Raw genomic sequence first — 23,692 nt, forward strand, 5'->3', positions numbered from 1 at the left:
ATTCAAGCAGCTTCTACTCGGCGACTCAGGCAGGGCTAAAGCAATAACAAATGCTGTTGGTGTTTTTACAGCAGCAGATTTAAGACCATATTGCATTAAAAACTAGATTTTGACCCACTTCTGTGGTGGAAGAACAATGAGCCCACATATCCTCTTACTGCCAAGTTAGCCAGGCACTACCTCACCATACCTGCTACCTCCGTGCCCAGCGAAAGGGTATTTTTCACAGTTGGGGACATTGTAACTGCAAGCAGGTCTGCTCTTTCTGCAGACAATGTGGATAAACTGATTTTTCTGGCAGAAAACATGAAAATTGATTGAAAGTCATCAGGGTTAAAGGCTGGAGGGTGGGAAAAAGAAAAGTTAATATGAGGCTGAGTTGACTTGAAATTGTTTAATGCTGCACTTTTTGTATGTAGAAGAAAAGTTTTGTCATTTTATTTAATCTGAGCAACAACTTGAAGCAGTTTAATGTTGCACTTTATATGTGAGAATGTTGCACTTTATATGTAGAAAGGTGTCATGACGCGGAGTCGAACCCGCGTTACCTCAGCGGCTGGAGCTGCGTGTGCCTCTGCTGACAGTGAGCCAAGAGGCGCCTCTGCTGACAGCGCACCAAGAAGCGCCCTCGCTCGTGCTGAGGGCACCACGCCCACGCAGCAACGAGCCTACACGCTATCAATAATCAACACACCTGGACTTGATGAGAGGGAGCAGCATAAAGACCAGCAGACCCGAGGACCCTTTGCCAGAACGTCGCTAACCTTCCAGTAAGCATCATGTCTGACATTCCCTGTTTTCCCAGTGAATTTCTTGCCCTTGTTTTACTCTATCTCTCTGTTTTCCCCTGGTTCATGTCCTTTTGTATTTCCTCAGTGACTACGCTATCCTTCCTTATTTGTGCCTTGTCACTCAACTCGCATCCGGATTCCTGACTGCTCTCCTCGATCCACGACCTCCCTGCTCGGACCCAGACCACGCTGCCCTGCTCTTGCCCATGACCTCCTGCCTGTCCACGACCTGCCTCTTCGCCTTGCCCTCTTGGATTACGACGAAAGATACAACCAACATTTACAGACAACAACCCTTGGTAACATTTACATATTTAATATTACACATAGTGAAGTGAAGTGAATTATATTTATATAGCGCTTTTCTCTAGTGACTCAAAGCGCTTAACATAGTGAAACCCAATATTTAAGTTACAGTTAAACCAGTGTGGGTGGCACTGGGAGCAGGTGGGTACTCATTCACTTTGAGTAGCATACACACGCCACGCATTCATCAAAGGTTTTAAATAAACCTTGTAAACCGCAGTCCTGCCCTGGTTGTTGCCTCCTTCCCTTCTCTGGTACACAACAAAAGGTTTGGTTAAGAAACCAATTCTGAGTCTTATCTTATTTAGTTTTTATTGTGTGTGTGTGTATATATATATATATATATATATATATATGTATATATATATATATATATATATATATATGTATATATATATGTATATATATATATATATATATATATATATATATATATATATATATATCTGCCTAGAGTCGGGACCCAGGGTGGTCTGTGCATCGCTTGGGGGCATCTCTGCGTTGCTGACCTGTCCCTGCTCGGGATGGTCTCCGGCTGGCCCCACTATGGATTGGACTCTCACTATTATGTTAGAAACTGGCTGGCCTGGGAACGCTTTGGGATCCCCCGGGAAGAGCTGTACGAAGCGGCTGGGGAAAAGAAAGGCTGGGCCTCTCTTCTTAGGCTGCTGCCCCCGCAATCCGACCTCAGATAAGCAGAAGAAGATGGACGGATGGTTGGATGGGTGGAAGGATGTGTAACACAACTTGATGTTTCTTGAAAACAGCGTCCAGTAGTTGATGTTGTCGCTCCTTCTCCTCTTTTGTTGGACAAAGTTCCTCCTTGTACTCTGCTATCATTTTTTTTTTCTAACATCACACATTTTTCTTCAACAGCAGCAGTTAGTCGCTGATTCAGCAACACTCACATCATTTGTAATGTAGACATGTTCACACAATAAAAACACTTTACACTTACATTGGATCTCTGCTTTGATGTGTCGATCACTTCCGCCTCTCTTTGTTAGCAGCTAACAAGCTAAGCTAACCAGCAGGCTAGGCTAGCACGTCAAAGTGCACTCAGACTAATGTATCCGCATACAAACAATTAATAACGACGTTTACTCTGTTAAACGACACACATGTGCACATGTACGTTGTAATTAAGACCTGTAACCATAATAACCAATACAACATCTTGTTTTGTTCTACCTCCTGTGTGACGTCATCGAGGTGTTCTCAACCGCAGAACAAATGTTGGCCAAATACGTGTTTCACTGGGACAATAGTGAGTGGTGCACACTTCCTTCAAACACGTGTTTCACTGGGACAATAGTGGGTGGTGCACACCTCCTTCAAACACGTGTTTCACTGGGACAATAGTGAGTGGTGCACACTTCCTTCAAACACGTGTTTCACTGGGACAATAGTGAGTGGTGCACACTTCCTTCAAACACGTGTTTCACTGGGACAATAGTGAGTGGTGCACGCTTCCTTCAAACACGTGTTTCACTGGGACAATAGTGAGTGGTGCACACTTCCTTCAAACACGTGTTTCACTGGGACAATAGTGAGTGGTGCACACTTCCTTCAAACACGTGTTTCACTGGGACAATAGTGAGTGGTGCACACTTCCTTCAAACACGTGTTTCACTGGGACAATAGTGAGTGGTGCACACTTCCTTCAAACACGTGTTTCACTGGGACAATAGTAGGTGGTGCACACTTCCTTCAAACACGTGTTTCACTGGGACAATAGTGAGTGGTACACACTTCCTTCAAACACGTGTTTCACTGGGACAATAGTGAGTGGTGCACACTTCCTTCAAACACGTGTTTCACTGGGACAATAGTGAGTGGTGCACACTTCCTTCAAACACGTGTTTCACTGGGACAATAGTGAGTGGTACACACTTCCTTCAAACACGTGTTTCACTGGGACAATAGTGAGTGGTGCACACTTCCTTCGCCCGGCCACAGAAGACAAAAAAGAGTTGCTGGTGTAACAATAGGAAGAATATATTCCACTCCTCTCTTGTACACGCGGCTTATGAGGTAATATACATGATATATTTTCATATTATTTATCTTATTTACCTCATATGTTGTTCGAAGCTAACGTGCTAGCGTTAGCCCGCTAGCAGGCCTTTGTAGCAAATGCGAGCGTTTTTCTTGAGGAGTGTATTTTATATGTTCTCTGTGAGAATTATATTGACTTATTTAATACTTTAACTGTTTTTTGTTGTATATTACAGTCACGCTTAACATCATTAAATATTTGTTACTAGAAAGAAACGAACGTCTTGTAATTTAAGTCTGGAATATGTTGTGATCCGGCTTCCGGATCACACATCTCTAGCATGTTTGTCTTTTTTGTATTGTCCTACTATGTTTTGATCATGTTTTGGACTCTACCGATCCCGTTTGTTAGCGCACTTCCTTGTTTTGTATTGTCACCATGGCAACCTAAGTATGCCTCCTGCACGGACTCATTACGCACACCTGTTTTGAATTATTTGTGTTGTATTTAAGACCACCTGCTACCTTAGTTCCTCCTGGCTGTTTTGTTTGCTACTTGCAACACGCACGTTGGTTCTTATTTTTGTAATCACTATTGCTAAGTCTCGCCTTAGCTTTGCGTGCGCTCTGCACCTCTATTCCTGTACTCTGCTCTCGTTGCTAATTATTAGCATAGCTCTCCGTGCATTCGGCACGCCTTTTCTTTGCATTTTGTACCAGTATTATTTTTGTTTTTGTATTAAATCTAATCTTACCTGCAACTCCTGCCTGTCCTGGTCCTCTTGCATCCCTGGGGTAGCAACACGCATCCATTATGCCTCGCCATCGTGTCAGAAAACAGCCAGCACAACGCCGCCTCGCAGTGGACCACCAAAAGTCTTCCCTTCGCCAAGCCGCGAAGACTTTTTCCCCGGACAGCAGCGCGCAGACAACAGCCCAGTACTCTTCCCTGAGGTTTGGAAGTTTTGTTTTTTCTCCATATTCCAACCACTCTTCCGACTGGGCTGTAAGGCCAGGGCATACCTCCGGCCCACCGGTCCATCACGGTGACGTCATTTCGTCAACGCCCCCTGGTGACTCAATACCACCCCCTGTCGATGATATTTTTTCTGAGGATTTTTATATTGTTGAGTCTTATTCTCAACCTGTTTCAAATATTGACTATGATTTTTTGGACTCTATAGACACAACTAAGTTCTATACAGATGTTATTTCTAGATGCAAACTAAGGCAACATGAGCTACCTACTTTTCTTCCTCCACCTGTGTTTCCCCCGGTCAAGCCACTAAGGCCACCTAGACCTCCTCCACCGACTTTTCGACTCGCTAGTCCACTACCTCCAGTGCGCCCTCCACCACCGGTGTTCAAGCCTAGTCCCAGTCCTGGTCCGACTTCTGGCCAACATTGTAGATCAACTCGTAGACTGAGTCGTAGTCCGAGTCCTAGCCCAAGTCCTTGCTCAAGTCATTCTCTTAATGGTAGTCCAAGTCCCGGTCCCAGTTACGTACCTTCGTGTAGTCTTGATCGTAGTCCGTGTCCTAATTCCCCTCGTGGTCTTAGTCCTCACAGTAACCCTAGTCCTTGCCCAAATTCTTGTCCGAGCCCCAGTGTCACTGTAAGTCCTAGTCTTTGTCCAAGTCCTTGCCCGAGCACCAGTATGATTGTAAGTCCCAGTCCTTGCCCTAGGTTGACCTCAAGTCCTAGTTCCTGCCCAAGCCCTGGTTCGACTGTAAGTCCTGGTCCTTGCCCAAGTCCTTATAAAAGCACTAGTTTGATTGTAAGTACTGGTCCTCACACAAGTCCTTGCCCAAGTCCTAGTGTTAGTCTAAATCCTCATAGTAGTCCTAGTCCTCCTCTCTGCCAGTCTCTTAGTGCTCCTCGGCTGACGCCGACTCCTGCTCCTCGGCTGACGCCGACTCCTGCTCCTCGGCTGAAGCCGACACCTGCTCCTCGGCTGAAGCCGACACCTGCTCCTCGGCTGAAGCCGACACCTGCTCCCAGTCTGGTTCTCACACCAGCTCCCAGTCTGGTTCTCACACCAGCTCCCAGTCTGGTTCTCACACCAGCTCCCAGTCTGGTTCTCACACCAGCTCCCAGTCTGGTTCTCACACCAGCTCCCAGTCTGGTTCTCACACCAGCTCCCAGTCTGGTTCTCACACCAGCTCCCAGTCTGGTTCTCACACCAGCTCCCAGTCTGGTTCTCACACCAGCTCCCAGTCTGGTTCTCACACCAGCACAAACTCCCAGTCTGGTTCTCACACCAGCACAAACTCCCAGTCTGGTTCTCACACCAGCACAAACTCCAAGGCTGGAGCCCACTCCGGTACCAGCACCACGACAGGTACCGGTGCCAGCTCCGTGCCGCCAAGCACCGGTGCCAGCTCCGTGCCGCCAAGCACCGCCGACGACGGGGCTGGAGCCCACACCAGCGCCGACGACGGGGCTGGAGCCCACACCAGCGCCGACGACGGGGCTGGAGCCCACACCAGCGCCGACGACGGGGCTGGAGCCCACACCAGCGCCGACGACGGGGCTGGAGCCCACACCAGCGCCGACGACGGGGCTGGAGCCCACACCAGCGTCGACGACGGGGCTGGAGCCCACACCAGCACCACCGACGACTCCTGCGGCTCCCAGGCCGCCTCCGACGACTCCTGCGGCTCCCAGGCCGCCTCCGACGACTCCTGCGGCTCCCAGGCCGCCTCCGACGACTCCTGCGGCTCCCAGGCCGCCTCCGACGACTCCTGCGGCTGCAGCACCCGCATCATCCTCGCCAGCTGCACTCGGGCCTGCTTTGGCTGCAGTCCCCGCACCCTCGTCTGCTGCTTCCAAGCCTGCTGGGATTTCGGTGCTGAGGCGTCGTCCACCACGTCGACCACGGGCGTGGCCTCTGCGAGGTCATCCTCCTCGCCAGATACTCCCTCCTCCATGTCGGCCACGGATGTGGCCGTGCCCGGGTCGTCCGCCTCGCCGGGCACCTCATCCTGCGAGGCGGCCACTAATGTGGCCTTTTCGAGGTCGCCCGCCAAAACTTTTTCGGCAGCAGCGTTCCACCCGCCGCCGCCACATGATGTGTCCTCGGTGGATTCGGGGACATGCGATCTGGCGACCCTCCACCGTGGACTCCTTCCGCCCTCCCTTCGTTTGTGAACTTTCTGGTTTTGGGAGGGGGTTCTCTTTATTGCAGTTTTTTGGGGGCATCTGGGATCTGCCCCTTAAGGGGGGGGTAATGTTGTGATCCGGCTTCCGGATCACACATCTCTAGCATGTTTGTCTTTTTTGTATTGTCCTACTATGTTTTGATCATGTTTTGGACTCTACCGATCCCGTTTGTTAGCGCACTTCCTTGTTTTGTATTGTCACCATGGCAACCTAAGTATGCCTCCTGCACGGACTCATTACGCACACCTGTTTTGAATTATTTGTGTTGTATTTAAGACCACCTGCTACCTTAGTTCCTCCTGGCTGTTTTGTTTGCTACTTGCAACACGCACGTTGGTTCTTATTTTTGTAATCACTATTGCTAAGTCTCGCCTTAGCTTTGCGTGCGCTCTGCACCTCTATTCCTGTACTCTGCTCTCGTTGCTAATTATTAGCATAGCTCTCCGTGCATTCGGCACGCCTTTTCTTTGCATTTTGTACCAGTATTATTTTTGTTTTTGTATTAAATCTAATCTTACCTGCAACTCCTGCCTGTCCTGGTCCTCTTGCATCCCTGGGGTAGCAACACGCATCCATTATGCCTCGCCATCGTGTCAGAATAAGTCACATGGTATAATAATAATAATAATACATTTTATTTGGTATAGCGCTTTTCAGTGTACTCAAAGATGCTTTACAGGATGAAAAAATAATTACAAATATTATTATTATAATGACAGTAGAATATTATTGCAGTGGTCTATTTTGTGTTGGTGTCAACTTTATTAACAATAAATATAAATGATGTTTGCATGCACTTCTATTCCTTTGATAACATCCATCCATTTTCTACCGCTTGTCCCTATTTGGGGTTGCGAGGGGGGACAGGGGGTGTTGGAGCCTATCTCAGCTGCATTGGGTGGACATATCATGGAAATTAAATCAACTGATGTTTGTTATTATGAATACACTATTTGCACAATTGTAAGCAATTAATGCTTATTCAGTCAGACTAAAATAAATATTTAATTAAATAAATGTTAAATATGAAAAATGGCTTTAATATACTGGCCACAAATTGAATATGCATCAATATTTTGTTTGTAATCAAATCATGAGGTACCCAAATATTCAAATATATATATATATATATATATATATATATATATATATATATATATATATATATATATATATTAGGGCTGGGCAACGATTAAAAATTGTAATCGAAGTTAATCGCACTATTTCTCCGATTAATCGCGATTAACTGCATTGTATACGCAAAGCCCAATAATGAATTCAAAAGTAGTGTGTAGTGCATCTTTATTGGAATATTCTCCCACATGAACAAAAGCGCCAAAACATTTGTTGTGCAAACAATTTAAATCAGTCCTTGTTAAACAGTAGCAGTTAAATAGCATATTTTATGAAAATCAACTCCAAAAATGTAAATACAAACATTTAAGCTAATTGCCACTGCCAGGGTATTTAAGTTATCCTGTTTGTTATGGAAAATAAATATAATCTACATACAAATCTCTGAGCCACAATCATAACATCTGAACAGGCAATTTCTGAGGTAACAGCAGAAACATTTTTTTAATCAGGGATCTTATGTTTAAAAAAACTATATTACAGGTAGTGGGCTGTTTTAGGGAATGTTTGATCAAATTATCTGTTCTAGCAATATTAATAATGTTGTGTTTATTCTGCTTAGTGCACTTAAAATAATTATGACCATAGGACGGCGTGGCGCAGTGGCAGAGTGGCCGTGCGCAACCCGAGGGTCACTAGTTCAAATCCCACCTAGAACCAACCTCGTCACGTCCGTTGTGTCCTGAGCAAGGCACTTCACCCTTGCTCCTGATGGTTGCTGGTTGGCGCCTTGCATGGCAGCTCCCTCCATCAGTGTGTGAATGTGTGTGTGAATGGGTAAATGTGGAAGTAGTGTCAAAGCGCTTTGAGTACCTTGAAGGTAGAAAAGCGCTATACAAGTACAAACCATTTATTTATTTATTTATCATTTATCTAGGAATTGATATGATGGGAATTTTCCGATTGTTTGCTTGGTGCTTTGATAAACTGAACGCATCATATACATGGTACTATATTGTGATGTTATGAGCCAGGGAAAAAAAGAACTACCCTACCCAGCATGCAACAGGAGTGACGAGCACGCGTGGTAGCCCGGTATAGGTTGTGTGTCGCCATGACAGCATCTTGTATGTTGTGATATGCACGCTCTGAAAGCAAACGTTAAGAACTCAGCCAACACTCCTGGTCTGCATTATTCATAAATAGACAGACAACACATATACTCCGCTGCTTCACAGGCCGCTGGATGTAGCCGGCAAAGTATTCCCATGCTAGCTAGCCGGTCTAGCAAGCACGCCTCATTCAGTCCAAAACGGCCCGATCTATCCACATCCAGAATTGTCTGGCGGTCGTAAGTGATCCCGGAGTGACCACGCTGTAAGCCAGCCAGGAAATTTGCAGAATTGTCCGGTATTTTTGCCAAATGTTCCATCTTTAGCAAGAGCTCCTCCACGCCGAAGCCCGTCCGGGCGTCGCCATCTTGTTAAGAAAAGGCGTTAACAAAATAAAAGCATGTAAACAACATACGCAAATGTGCGATCAAATAATTGTCGGCATTAATAGAGTGATGAATTAACTCGTAATTAACGCATTAATTTGCCCACTCCTAATATATATATATATATACATATATATTCTCACGCCAGCACATTTCTTAAGGTGTGAGTGAGGTTCAAGCAACATACTATCACACGGCCACACTCGCTGGCACTTGTTACACGTGCTTCGCTGCACTTCTGTTTCTTGTCTGTTGGGCTAAAAATGTTGCTTTTGCAGAAGGAAAAACAAGGAGAGGATATTGTGTGTAAAAGTAAAGCCAACCGACCACAGCTCTGTAGTCCTGGTCACCGTTGACGTGAGGTGGACTATTTTGGAGGTGCACGTCAAGGTTGGCTGGTAGGTTGGTAGTGGGAGGAGCCAGTTGGCGTCACTTGATGCTGCAGCACAATGACACTTTTATACGTGCAGACTGACTTCATGCAGTCATGACGGTATTAAAATCCCAGCAGGAGGTTTTCTATAAGTTGTTACTTTTTATCAATAATTAATGTAAATGCAGAAAACAGGATCAATTACACAATTCATAATAATCAATAACTGATGATTATTCCATGTGTAGAAGAACATCACTACAAAGTGGTGTCAGTCCACTTGGAAAATATTATATTTGATAGACTAAAAAATATTTGACACATCTGAGCTGAAGTTTGTTTGTGTTGTCTTGCGGACGTCCAACAGATGAACGCTCGTCAAGAAGAACGTCCCCTTCAGCAGCAGGAGGATCCACAGCCCCCCCACATTAAAGAGGAAGAGGAGGAAGTGTGGATCAGTCAGGAGGGAGAGTGTCCTGTAGGGCAGGAGGAGGCTGATGTCAGCAAGTTTCCACTGACTGTTGTCTCTGTGAAGACTGAAGAGCATGAATACAAACCACCTGAGTCCTCACAGCTTCATCACAGTCCAAGTAAGCACAACATCCACATATCATCTAATACAATGTTTGTGACACATGTTCATCCGGGGGACACATTTATCACTAAAGATGGAGATATATTTGCTTTTTAACACCACCATTTAAATATGAATGCTCATCAATCATCAACAGTGTAATTGCTGGGGTGTAACCATGTGACCTAGAGGCCGTCCTCCTTACCTCACGTGGTCAAATGAAGGCAAACAATCAATATGGCTTCTGTTTATTTACCTTTGGCAGCACATATGTCAGCATATTTCAAGGGTTTAGTGGTGAAGATAAGAGCTGTACACCAAGTACCATTTTTTTTTTAGTACTGGTTCCTAAAGGCCTACTGAAAGCCACTACTAGCCACCACACAGTCTGATAGTTTATATATCAATGATGAAATATTAACATTGCAACACATGTCAATACGGCCGCTTTAGTTTACTAAATTGCAATTATAAATTTCCCGGGAGTTTCGTCTTAAAAACGTTGTGTTACGATGACGTCTACGCAAGACGTCACGGGTTTATAGGAAGTATGAGCGCTGCACACACACACAGCTAAAAGTCGTCTGCTTTCACGGCATAATTACACAGTATTTTGGAGATCTGTGTTGCTGAATCTTTTGCAATTTGTTCAATTAATATTTCAGAAGTCAAAGTAGAAAGATGGAGTTGGGAAGCTTTAGCCTTTAGCCACACAAACACATGGTGATTCCTTGTTTAAAATTCCTGGAGGTGAAACTTTCCTATGGATCAGAGCGCGGTCAAGCGAACATGAATCACGACGGAATGTCAACCAGCAGGTTTCGGTGACAAAATTGTGGTTAAAACGTCGCTTCTTACCGGAGAAAAGCTGAACTTGTGCCGTCCATAAAGCTGCCGTCGACTCCCCTGAGACATTGACGTCAAGACACCCGTGGAGACACACCTCCGACTATCAGGTACTATTTAACGCACAAAAACACTAGCAACACAATAGAAAGATAAGGGATTTCCCAGAATTATCCTAGTAAATATGTCTAAAAACATCAAAATCCGTCCCAATGCAATTGCGTTTTTTTTTTTTCTAGTCCGTCGCTATCAATATCTACAAACACAAATCTTTCATCCGCGCTCAAATTAATGGGGAAATTGTCGTTTTCTCGGTCCGAATAGCACTTTTTGTTGGAGGCTCCCATTAAAATCAATGTGAATATGTGAGGAGCCATCACACAGGTGACGTCATCGTCTACGACTTCCTGTAAAGGCGGGGCTTTTCTGTTAGCGACCAAAAGTTGCGAACTTTATCGTGGATGTTCTCTACTAAATCCTTTCAGCAAAAATATGGCAATATCGCGAAATGATGAAGTATGACACATAGAATGGACCTGCTATCCCCGTTTACATAAGAACATCTCATTTCAGTAGGCCTTTAATTATGTGGTCCATGAAGACCGTGAAGATTCTGGACTAACGATACAACTATTTGTATTTTTAATTCCAGCTGACTGACGTAACTATGACACGTTGTCACATTGAGTTCAGCTGCCGCTGCTACACATTACAATCAGCTTTGAATAATGACAAATAAGGAAGCAACAAAAGTTTGATGTGTGTGTTATTGAGAAGAAGATGACATAACTGCATTTCACCTTGCACTGCACACATAGTTGACTTCTTTAAGACTTCAACCTCTTCTGCAAATAGGAATGCTATTTAAAATGCCTCTTTTCCACTTTTTTATTTCCACAAATGACATGTAGTACCGACAAGAGTACCGATAAATACTGGTATCGATAAGGAATATTGATTAGGGTATCATATCCATAAATCTATAAATGTACATCCCTACTGAAGATACAAGCCAGATATTGGTCTCAAGATGGCGGCGCCCTGCTCGGCTGCGGCTGCAGAGGCTCTTGGTAGTAATAGAACATTTTGGCAAATCTACCAGTAATTTCTGTGAATTTCATGGCTGGCTTCCAGCGTGGACACTCCGTAGTAACGTAGGACCGCCAGACAATTTTGGATGTGGATGGATCGGGCAGTATTAGACCGAAAGATGCGTATACGTTGGACCTCCTCGCTATCCTGGGAATACTACGCCGGCTACATCCAGCGGCCTGTGAGGCAGCGGAGCCTAGTACCAGAGGGGACCGCAGACAGAGGAGACATAAGCGGTGGGATCAGAAACAGAAACGGAGATGCCGAGCGGGGCTAACAACAAAGCTAAAGGCTAATCCTCACAGAACGCCGCTTCCTTCCATCCTGCTCTCAAATGTCCGCTCACTGGAGAACAAACTGGACTACCTGAAGCTGGATTCATATCCAATACACTGCTGCTGGAATTGTAGGAATCAATAAAGTACTATCTATCTATCTATTTATCCATCTAGATGAGAGACTGCTCCGCCATATTTCTCACAGAAACGTGGCTGAAACCATTCGTCCCGGGCGAGGCAGTTAGCATCGAGGAGCTAACTATGTTTCGGTCGGATAGGAGCAGCACTCTCACTGGTAAATCCCGAGGCGGTGGTGTTTGTATATACATCAATAACAACTGGTGCAACAACGGGAAGAACGTCTCATGTCACTGCTCTCCCGATGTAGAAAACAGGCGTATAAAGCTGCACCACGCCCCCACCTGGGCTCCTCAGACCATCTATATGTGATGCTAATTCCTGCATACAAGCCCCTGCTGATCAGAAAGCAAGCTACAGTGAAGCAGGTGAGGACCTGGCCAGAGGGAGCAATGGAAGCATTACAAGACTGCTTCGGAACCACAGACTGGGACATGTTCAAGGCAGCCGTCACCGATAATCATAACACATGTGTGGAGGAGTATGCAAAGTCTGTGTCCGCATACATTCAGAAGTGCATGGAGGATGTCAGTGTAATCAGATTAGGGGCGGCATGGCGTAGTGGGTAGAGCGGCCGTGCCAGAAACCGGGGGGTTGCAGGTTCGCTTCCCACCTATTAACATCCAGATCGCTGCCGTTGTGTCCTTGGGCAGGACACTTCACCCTTGCCCGTGGTGCCGCTCACACTGGTGAATGAATGATGAATTAATGATTGGTGGTGGTAGGAGGGGCCGTAGGCGCAAATTGGCAGCCACGCTTCCGTTGGTCTACCCCAGGGCAGCTACAGATGTAGCTTACCACCACCAGGTGTGAATGAATGATGGCTTCCCACTTCTCTGTGAGCGCTTTGAGTATTTAACAATAGAAAAGCGCGATATAAATCAAATCCATTATTATTATTATTATTATTATTATCAAGAACATCCCCACACGGGCCAACGAGAAACTCTGGATGGATGAACAGTGAGGTACTGCGTGCAATGCTGAAGGCTCGGAACAAGGCGTTTAAGTCTAGCGACATGGTAGCAGTAAAAACAGCCAGAGCTAACCTGAACCGTGCCATTAAGGTTGCAAAGGTGCTCACAGTCAGAAAGTGCAGGACTTCTTCCAGAACCCCACGAACACTCGACAAATGTGGCAGGGCATACAGGTCATCACGGACTATAAAGCTGCCCCCCATCCCTGTGACAACAGTATCAGCTTCCTAAATGACCTAAACAACTACTTTGAAAGGTTTGAGGCACTTAACACCCCTCCGGCGAGAAAATCCATCACTCCGGCGAGAAAAAACACCCCTCACTCTGATGAGCAGCCGCTCAACTTGGACACAGCAGATGTCCTGAATACCCTGAGGAAAGTGAACCCCCGGACCTGATGACATTCCGGGCCAGGTGCTTCAGGGATGTGCAGACCAGTTGGCGGGGGTTCTCACAGACATCTTCAACATCTCGCAGGGAGGTGGTGACACATCTGGTTGACTGGTGCAGAACCAACAACCTGGTCCTGAACGTCGACAAGACCAAGGAGATCATCGTTGACTTCAGGAAGCACCGGTCCAGCCACACTTCACTCTTCATCAACGGCACAGCGGTGGAGATGGTAAGCAGCACCAAGTTCCTGGGGGTGCAGATTACTGACAATATAACCTTGTCCCTACACACCGGAGATCTTGTAAAAAGAGCTCAGCAGCGCATGCACTTTTTGCGTCGGATGTAAAGAGCACAGCTCCCTCCCCCCATTCTCAGCACATTCTACAGAGGAACTATAGAGAGCCTGCTGACCAACAGCATCTCTGTCTGGACTGGAGCCTGCAATGGCTCAGACTGGAAGTCTCTCCAGAGAGTGGTGAGGACGACGGAAAAGATTATCAGGTACCTGAGGCAGAGCAACAGTCCCAGAGCATGATTGACCCCCCACCATGCTTAACAGTAGGAATGGTGTTCTTCTCTTTGTAAGCTTCATTTTTTTCTCCTCCAGACATAACGTTGATTCATAGGCCCAAAGAGTTCCAGTTTTGTCTCATCACTCCATAGAACAGTTTCCCAAAATATTTGGGGTTTGTCCAGATGATTTTTTGGCATACTGGAGTCAATTTTTCTTGTGCCTGGTAGTCAGAAGTGGGGTGCGCCTGGGAGTTTTGGCATGGAGGCCTTCATCTCGTAGTGCGCGCCTTATTGTCTGGGACGAAACCTGCGTTCCCCCCTCTGCAATGTCCTGTTGTAGTTCCTCAGTTGTTACCCGGGGGTTTTTCACCACTGTACGCACACAGCATCCTCTTTCTACCACGCCCAGGTAGTGTTTCCACTGTGCCTTTAGCTTTAAACTTGCGAATTATGCTCCCAACTGTGTCTCTTGGAATGTGTAATGTCTTTGCTATTTTCTTATATCCATATCCTTTCTTATGAAGAGAAATGACCTCCTCTCTTGACTTCTTTGACCACTCCCTGGACTTCACCATGTTGCAAATACACCATTGACCATCTACAAGAAGCTGAGCGTCAGTCTTTTTCAATCACTTTAATTGTTGCTCGTTATGGTTCTAATCACATCTACAGGTGTGTTCAACACCTGATTGAAAAGACCTTATTCAAATTCTGTTCTTAAGAGTTATGATCTGCAAGGGGTTGAATAATTTTGTCAATGAGATATTAAGAAAAATGTCCTTTTTTGGTATTTTGTAAAATACAGTGTTACGATTTGAGTTGCATTTATCTATTTGAAACATCTTTATTTGATATGACTATAAACAAAATACGGAATAAATGTCCAACTTTCTAAAACACCAAAATTGTGTGGCGGTTTAATAATTTGGATCACAACTGTATATCTGCACCTTATTGTTTTTTTTATCCTGCACTACCAAGAGATAATTCAACAAAATTGCGTTCTTATTTGTACTGTAAAGTTCAACTTTGAATGACAATAAAAAGGAAGTCTAAGTCTAAATATCTTATAAAAAAATAAAATCATTTTTTTATTTGGATTTAGTTACTTCTCCGCTGTCCAGCAATGTCTCAACACCTTTGAGAGATGATTTAATCTAGTTCATTTCTACTAATTAGCTATGTTTTGTTGATATCAAACATCAGAATCAGACATACTTTATTAATCCCTGAGGGGAAATAAACATTTTCAGCAGAATCCCATTCAAGGTCAGACAAACATTCCAGGGAGACAGAACAGGATCGCTGACGGGTCTGCCAACTTGCGGCGCCCCTTGCAAAAAAGGTGAGATACATACATGTAAACAAGTGGGGGCAATGTGAGAAAAAATTAAAAATCGGTCTCAGCCTGGGCCCCTGGAGAGGGGGTCCAGACTGAGGCCAAGGGAAAAAAACTACTTATAGCCCTAGCATACATCCCTCTTTCATGTGTAAGAGGGAAACATCAAAGAAGACAAAGGACATTAAAAGAGCAGAGCTGATGCAACCAGCCACTTCTACATTCATACATGAATAAAAAGTAAAAGAAACATATACACTGTGGTGGCTTTTGCGGTGTCCCACGCCATCGTCTGCTGGGGTGAAGGGAGCTTGGCCAGAGACGGGAGCAGACCCAACAAAGCAACCAAGAGAGCCGACTCCACTCTCGGCCGCCGACCAAGTCTCGGCCAGTGTCCAGTCCGGATGGATGAGTGAGGATACGTCCAAAGAGACCGAGGTGTCCGATACCTGCTCATTCAGCCAAGACACTGTGAAGCTTTTCCGTCCCGGCGCTCAGTGCTAGCTCCGCAGTCCTGTCTCTTCATCTGCATCTCCTCCAGTCTCTCCAAACGGATTCTGGTGTGGCAGAGACCCAGCAGCTGGTCTCCATGGCCAAAACGCTCCAAGGAGGCAGATCCAGAAGTCCACAAAAAAGCTTCGCAGAAGTCACGAAAGTGCCACCCCTTGTCACACAGTCCCAAAGGGTCCGGACCAAAAGGCAAAAAAAAATATATATATATATATATGTGTATATATATATATATATATATATATATATATATACATATATATATATATATATATATATATATATATATATATATATATATATATATATATATATATCCATCCATGGATGGATGGATGGATATATATATATATATATATATATATATATATGCATATGTATATAAACACATGAAAAGAAGATGGAAACACAAAAGGATGACACAAGAGCACAGAGCTCCTGCCAACAGCAGCCACTACAGGGTCGCCATCTTGGGGGGGGGGAATTGCAGCATACAAGCTACAACAACACAGAAATCGTAAAAGTTTCCTAAAGGAAAATGTTCATATTTAAATAAGTAGAGTAAATAAATCATAAACAGGATTTTACAGTTTAAATGCAAATGTTGATGCTCCTCTTAGACACTGTTCTTTGTTCTCTTTCGGGTGTACAAGCAGCTGTCTTGTTTGTATGTAAGTGTTTTACTGCTGTGTTTATTTTTTTCATGAGTTTTTGTATTGCTTCCCTGATGTACGGCATAGTTTTGACATCTTGAATGTCAACGTGGGGACTGATGAGATCCTCAGAGACATTATCAGAATATATGCAGGACAAAGTGTCATGTGACTGGGTAAATCTGGACTTTTCTAAAGCATTTGTTCGTCTAACTTGTGTATTGAAGAACATTTCCCTGAGCAGCAAGAGCGGACCTCAAGGATGGAGCAGAATCAGTCACAACCCCTTGTATTAAAAAGGAAATGGAGGTTCTGCAGTACCCCAAGATTAAAGAGGAAGAGGATTCAAAGCAACCCCACATTAAAGGGAAGGAGGAGCCAGATAGCTCTCACATTAAGGAGACAAATGAATCACAGCCCTCCCTTACCTTACAGAGAAAGAGGAGTCACAGCTCCGCTCACAATAAAGAGGAAGAGTAGGACTCACTGACTTTTTGCTGCGTCAACACAGAAAAAGGTTAAGTGAAATAACTTAGATGTTAACTATCGGTCAATAATGCTTGTCTTTCTCTCAGACAGACAGGGCTTTACTGTCCGTAACACACACACACACACGCACGCACGCACGCACACATCGCAAAATGAGCTAACGTTACGCTAAAAGCTAATCAGCCTTCACCTCGAGGACTGTGAGCGAGCTGAGCTACCGCCTATACCTCCAGATCGTCAACGGGCTCATAGTGATGTTACAAGTAGTTGACTGGGAGGTGTTTATTATGATATGGGGATCGTCCGCTGCATTATGCTCACCTGCTGAACACCTTTCTGCTAACATGCACCGTCTCTCCTCTCTGCCTGCCTCTGCCATGAGCCCTGATTCCATGCACTCTGAATACGCACTGCTGATTGGCTCTTACCGCTTTGCCTGTAACCAATCAGATGGTTGTGTGGGTGGGACAATGCTGGGGGCTGCAGAGACATAGTGACAGAGACAGAGGCAGTACGAAGCGTACCAGCTTGTTAAGACTTTAGTTTAGCACAAAATGATAATATCAATACGTCTAATGAAGTCAAATACAAATAAGGCAACAAGAGAAGTATCCTACACTTCTCTTTTGTAAAGTAAATGTGAACATGCGATATGGGCATCTACATCGACTATATGATTTGCCTGAGAAGCCGGACAGGACAAAAAAACAAAAAATGTTTTGGTTTTTTTAAGACTTTAGTTTAGGCGGTGGGTAATGTGTTGATGTTGTTAAGGTGGCCTGGCAGTATAGCTCGGTTGGTAGAGCGGCCATGCCAGCAACTTGAGGGTTCCAGGTTCAATCCCAGCTTCTGCCATCCGAGCCATTGTGTCCTTGGGCAAGACACTTTACCCACCTGCTCCCAGTGCCACCCACATTGGTTTAAATGTACACTTCCACGTGATGTAGAACAGTAGTACCACATTTTAAACATACACACACATCTAAAGAATATAAAAATAAATATATTTGGTGGGCCAAACAAAATGACTCGGGGAAACAATGTTTGGTATGGGCCATATGACTTAAAATCTATATCTTAATAACAATATATGTCACGATATATCATTTGGTATATGATTGCTAATAAAAGAATTTCAAAATGGGTTACAAAAGCTCCTAATTTGGCAGCTGACATATGCAGTAACATATTGTGTCATTTCTAATTGTATTAATTTGGCGAAACAATTATTATTAATGTACTTGTTTATTTACTGTTAATATCTGGTTGCTTTATTTGAGAAAATAATACTGGAAATGATGAAATATTTTACTGCATATTTCATCAACTAAATTAGGAGCCTGTGTAGCCTGTTTTAAAACGGTTCTATTAATAATTCTATAAGAAATAATATATGACAGAATCAATTTTAAACCATCAACCGTCTATCCATTGTAGAAAGTCCTGTTGTGCTGGTTTGTTTTTCCTTCCTGTGAATAATGTTGTAAAGAGCAGCGTGTTTGTGCGTCACTGAGATTTCAAGACAGTTCATACGATAACTTGTTTTTCCTAAGTGCATGTAAAAGTACTGAATGCATTGTGTGACTGAGCACAGATGGATGTTTCTAAAACGTGTTTGTCTTCTTGTGGCCTGCAGACGTCTGTGAAGAACATCTTCTCCCTGAGCAACAGAAGTGGAGCTTCAGGATGGAGCCACAGCCCTCCCACATTAAAAAGGAAAAGAAACACCCACTGATCCCCCATTTTAAAGCGGAAGAGGATGACCCACTGACCACTCACATCAAAGAGGAAGAAGAGGACTCATCGACCCCCAATTTTAAAAAGGAAGAGGAGAAGCCACTAATAACCCATTTTAAAGAGGAAGAGGGGGACCCACTGACACCCCATTTTAAAAAGGAAGCGGTGGATCCACTGAGCCCTCACATTAAAGAGGAAGAGGAGGACCAAGAGCCGCCGCACATTAAAGAGGAAGAGGAGGAAGAGGGCATCAGTCAGCCTAAATGGTTGGAGGAGTTCCCAGTGACTGGTGTCCCTGTGAAGAGTGAAGATGATGAGGTGAAAGGTGAAAGTGAGGAGAGGGGAGGGGGGGAGCCTCCAAGCAGCAGCTCAACACAACACATGACAACAGAAGCTGATGGAGACCACTGTGGAGGATCACAAGCAGACAAGCTCTTAGCTCCACTATCAGATAGTGAGGACACAACGTCACACTCTCCTGACACTGATGATGAAGACTCTAAAGATGATAAGACATGTCACACTGACAACACTCACTTCACATGTCCTCACTGTCACAAAACCTTTAAATACCATTGTCGTCTGAAATCACACATGAGAACACACACTGGAGAAAAACCTTTCTCTTGTTCAATCTGTGGTAAAGGTTTTACACAAAGTATCAATTTGAAAGTACACATGAGAACACACACTTGTGAAAAACGTTTTTCCTGTTCAACCTGTGGTAAAGGTTTTACACAAAATCAGAGTTTGAAAATACATATTAGAACACACACTAGAGAAAAACCTTTTTCTTGTTCACTCTGTAGTAAAGGTTTTACACAAAGTATCAATTTGAAGGTACACATGAGAACACACACCAGTGAAAAACCTTTTTCCTGTTCAATCTGTGGTAAAGGTTTTAGAGAAAGTCAACATTTGAAAAGACACATGAGAACACACACTGGTGAAAAACCTTTTTCATGTTCAAACTGCGGTAAACATTTTACTCAGAGGCCAGATTTAAAAGTACACATGAGAACACACACTGGAGAAAAACCTTTTTCATGTTCTATCTGTGGTAAAGATTTTACTCAGAGGCCACATTTGAAAGTACACATGAGAACACACACTGGAGAAAAACCTTTTTCATGTTCAATCTGCGGTAAAGATTTTACTCGAAGGGAAATTTTCAAAAAGCACATGAGAATACACACTGGAGAAAAACCTTTTCCTGTTCAATCTGCAGTAAATATTTTGCGCAACGGCACTATTTGAAAGAACACGTGAGAACACACACCAGTGAAAAACCTTTTTCCTGTTCAATCTGTGGTAAAGGTTTTAGAGAAAGTCAACATTTGAAAAGACACATGAGAACACACACTGGTGAAAAACCTTTTTCATGTTCAAACTGCGGTAAACATTTTACTCAGAGGCCAGATTTAAAAGTACACATGAGAACACACACTGGAGAAAAACCTTTTTCATGTTCTATCTGTGGTAAAGATTTTACTCAGAGGCCACATTTGAAAAGACACATGAGAACACACACTGGAGAAAAACCTTTTTCATGTTCAATCTGCGGTAAAGATTTTACTCGAAGGGAAAATTTCAAAAAGCACATGAGAATACACACTGGAGAAAAACCTTTTCCTGTTCAATCTGCAGTAAATATTTTGCGCAACGGCACTATTTGAAAGAACACGTGAGAACACACACTGGAGAAAAACCTTTTACATGTTCAGTATGTTGTAAAAGTTTTTTACAAAGTCAGCATTTGAAAAGACACATGAGAAGACACCCAGGAGAGAAAGTGTTGAGTTGCAGTGTGTGTGGTGAAAGATTGTCTTCTAAGTACCAGTGTAAGAAACACAAGTGTGCTGGTGAGAACAGCAGCAGCAAATGAAACTGCAGGATTTGAAATAAACTGTCCAGACTTTAACTTTGACCTTCTAAAAACATCAGCACATAGTTTCTAAGATTTATAGATGAGATATTTTAGATTATTACCTTTTTTCAGTCAAGTACTACACATGACAAGTGTTTTTTAAAGTTGTTCATGATTTATCCCCCTTTTTTAGAATTCCTCAAACATTATCAATTTCAGAAAACATGGGAACGTTTGGAATGTTTGGGAAAAGTTAATTATGTACATCATCCCACAGAGCTTTACTGTACATCCATCCATTTGTTCTACCACTTGTCTCTTTCATTTTATATGTATAGCATTTAATCACATACTTGTCCGCCAAAGGGTGTTGCGTTTTGGAGGAACTCCTTCTGTCAGAGTGCTGGTCACACTTCTTTTACTGCGGAAATCTACTCACAAAAACAATCCAAACAGGAGGAAACAAAAAGCGACAGTGCGAAACAGAGAAGACAAAATGTGTATTGTGGACAAAATAACAAAAGATACATATATACAAAAATGAACTAAACTTGGTTTGGAGTTACAAGACGTGCACACTACAAAACAACACCAAGATGGATGGCACTGGGAATGGCCAAGGTAGCAAAATACTCAAAGCATAGAATCAACTGGCGTGGAGTAGAATCGCCGAGTGCCATCCAGCTGTCAAGGTGCTGCTTAAGTAGCACCAGGGTCAATTGGAAGCAGCTGTGCACGTCCCACAACTCCGCCCACAAAGGCAACACAGGAACTCTAGGAGGAAGGAGAAATGTAAGAACAAGGTCAACTGCACCAAAAGACGAAAACTGACTGTAGGAGCCAAATTTCCTTATTTGCTTATATTGTTTTTATTTAGTTTTCTCTGATTGATTGCTGGCTTCAGTTCATGCTGAATTTCCCTTTCTGCAGATTGCTCCGCCCACTTCCTGTGGAGAAGCAGGAAGTGTCGACAGGGATGGGACTGTTGCTATGGTGCGGTTGCCATGGTAGCCTCCTTTAATTGTGTTCAGCTGGGAACACTGGGGGGTGATTGCATGGAGGACAAACAGTTTTGGAGCGTGTGGTGTGGTGTGTGGTCAGGTCTCACTGCTGTGACAATGTGCCATTCAAGCCAAGGTCAGCATACATAATGTTCTAGAACCTACTTTTCAATTCATTTTGATAGCTTGGAATAAAGGGATTGTCATATCCAAACACATTTCTACAGTACTGGACATTCAATCATCAAACTGGTCAACACAGTATCAGTATCAGTATCAGTATCAGCCCAAAGATAAGTGCTGTACAATGAGAATAAAATGCCTCGTAGCCGATTATACAAATGTGATCAATTCATCTTGATATTGTCCTGCCACAGTGAATAGGTTTCCCTTTTTAAAAGGGCAAATTCCTCCCAGGGTCTTTTGTCCTAATGACTGTCTGGATAAAGTGAGGAGAATATAATATAGGAAAACAATTTATTTTACAAATAAACTAGATTAAGTAACACATTTTTACAGTTAGCTAAATTGGACAGAACACCTGCATCATCTTCTCAACAACACCCACATTCTTACAAACAACATATTTAAGAATGGTGGTGTTAAATACAAAGTGCATTCAGATACAAACAATTATTTTTGATGTTTACTCTATTAAAGGACATATATGTGCACATGTATGCACTGATTAAAAATACAGAACAATAATGCCCACGTTTAGACTTTCTCCATCCAACGCCATCTTGCTTTCTCCTCTTTTCTATTTCCAGCAGACTAGTAGAACATCTTAGGTGTATTGCTGCCCTCCACAGTCTATTAACAAAATGTCTTCCTTCTGTCCTATGGCCCACACTACAGACTTGGACACAAACAGGAGAGAAAGTAAAAAGCAGCTTTAAGGAGGTCAAAACAAAATGTATGCATTCTTTCCAACGGCCGCGGGGTGGCAGCAGAGGCTCCATGTATCACCTGAAGAAACATTTGACTTCTGACCTTTCCACATTATTTCTCTCATCTTTACTGCTGGAGTTCAGCTCACTGAGGATGTAAGCTACATTTTGGTATCTTAATTATCTTTAATTATTCATAAACAGGCTTAAAACAAACCATTATTATCATTACTGCCTCATTTGTTTCACTCTCTACTAATTAAAACTATTCTAGCACAAAAACATTCAGGATGTTCAAACAAAAAATATTACACATCCCCCAAACGTACCAATTTATTATGGTATTCATATAATATTACATTTAATATACACATGGTCATAACAGTGCTGACAATTTAAATTCCCTGTGGGGATTAATAAAGTATTTCTGATTCTGATCATTACATCACTCTCATAAAGCCTTCAATGCTGAATATGTTTTTTACCATAGCTCAGCTTCACCATGTTGGAATATTGACTGCTGATATTAATATTCTTCTATTGTTTAGAATATTACAGTCTACTCTTTTTCTTTGCTCAAATGAACAGGATGAAAGTGTCTTTAATTGTCACTACTGAGTGTAATTATGTATATAATAATCTTCATTACCGCTTGATTTAACTCTCATTTTATTTTATCCATAGAGAACTTAACCATAAAAAGATGGCTGCACATCAATAAACCGTCACTAAACTTCAATAAAACTAAATATATCATATTTGGAGATTGTAAAAATGTAAAACACAAATTATGATGGATAATATTGAAATAAAAATAATAAAGGTAGTCACATTTTTCTGAGTTAATATAGATGATGAAGTAAGCTGGACACTACATGTAAGTCATATAAAGAAAACAATAAAACAATGGAGTGCAATACTAAAGAGAATAAAATACATACAAATATTAACTAGAATTATTGTAGCCAACTTCAGTTGAAACATACATTGTTTATTGCATAAAAGTCTGGGGACATACATATAAAACAATCACACAACAATATTCATATTACACAAGAGAGTAATAAAGACAACTAATAAAATGGATTCTAGAGACCCAACAAATTATTCAAAAAATCACACATTATAAAAGTAAAAGATTTGTATAAAAGACAACTGTTCAAATGATGTATAAAGTAAATAATAATATGCTT

At 43.0% G+C, this 23,692-nt stretch overlaps 1 pseudogene; it reads left to right on the top strand.

Annotated features, from left to right (window-relative positions):
- Nucleotides 1–13,610: 13,610 nt before the first annotated feature.
- On the top strand, nt 13,611–21,081 carry LOC133547149 (gastrula zinc finger protein XlCGF57.1-like; annotated as a pseudogene).
- Nucleotides 21,082–23,692: the final 2,611 nt, after the last annotated feature.

This window comes from Nerophis ophidion, unplaced genomic scaffold (assembly GCF_033978795.1).
Source record: "Nerophis ophidion isolate RoL-2023_Sa unplaced genomic scaffold, RoL_Noph_v1.0 HiC_scaffold_75, whole genome shotgun sequence".
Taxonomy (NCBI): Eukaryota; Metazoa; Chordata; class Actinopteri; order Syngnathiformes; family Syngnathidae; genus Nerophis; species Nerophis ophidion.